Source organism: Oxyura jamaicensis, unplaced genomic scaffold, assembly GCF_011077185.1.
Source record: "Oxyura jamaicensis isolate SHBP4307 breed ruddy duck unplaced genomic scaffold, BPBGC_Ojam_1.0 oxyUn_random_OJ66453, whole genome shotgun sequence".
Lineage (NCBI taxonomy): Eukaryota > Metazoa > Chordata > Aves > Anseriformes > Anatidae > Oxyura > Oxyura jamaicensis.
The window spans coordinates 658-1,194 of record NW_023308171.1 but is presented as its reverse complement, the minus strand read 5'-3'; the positions used below and the strand labels follow the sequence as shown (position 1 = coordinate 1,194).

General features: G+C 65.0%; 1 long non-coding RNA gene across 1 annotated transcript in view; it reads left to right on the top strand.

Moving 5' to 3' along the window:
- Positions 1-95: 95 nt before the first annotated feature.
- LOC118159066 overlaps positions 96-537 on the top strand; it is a 1,089-nt gene continuing 647 nt past the window's right edge. Inside the window, exon 1 of the long non-coding RNA XR_004746984.1 lies at positions 96-525. This is a non-coding gene — a long non-coding RNA (uncharacterized LOC118159066). The remainder of the gene's footprint in view (positions 526-537) is intronic.

The window sequence follows — 537 nt, the reverse complement described above, 5'->3', positions numbered from 1 at the left end:
TTCTAGGTGGCCCAAGGGGGTTCTAGGTGCCCTCCCCCTCCTCCCCCCAAGGCTCTGGGTGGCCGGACATGGGTTGAGGGCTCTCAGCCGGGTTCTAGGTGGCCCAACCCGGGTTCTAGGTGGCCCCAGGGGGTTCTAGGTGGCCCAAGGGGGATCTGGGGACCCAATGAGGAGTCTGGGTGGCCCAATGGGGAGTCTAGGTGGACTGACGTGGTTCTGGGTGGCCCAATGAGGTTCTGGGTGGCCCAATGGGGGGTTCTGGGTGGCCCAATGGGGGTGTGTGTGGGTGCCCTGATGGGGTTCTAGGTGGCCCAATAGGGTTCTGGGTGCCCTGACGGGGTTCTGGGTGGCCTGATGGGGTTGTAGGTGCCCTAAGGGGGGGGGGTCTGGGTGGCCCATTGGGATTCTGGGTGCCCTGATGGGGTTCTAGGTGGCCCAACGGGGTTCTGGGTGCCCTGACAGGGTTCTGGGGGGCCCAATGAGGAGTCTGGGTGACCTAATGGGGTTCTGGGTGGTCCAATGGGGGTTCTGGGGGGG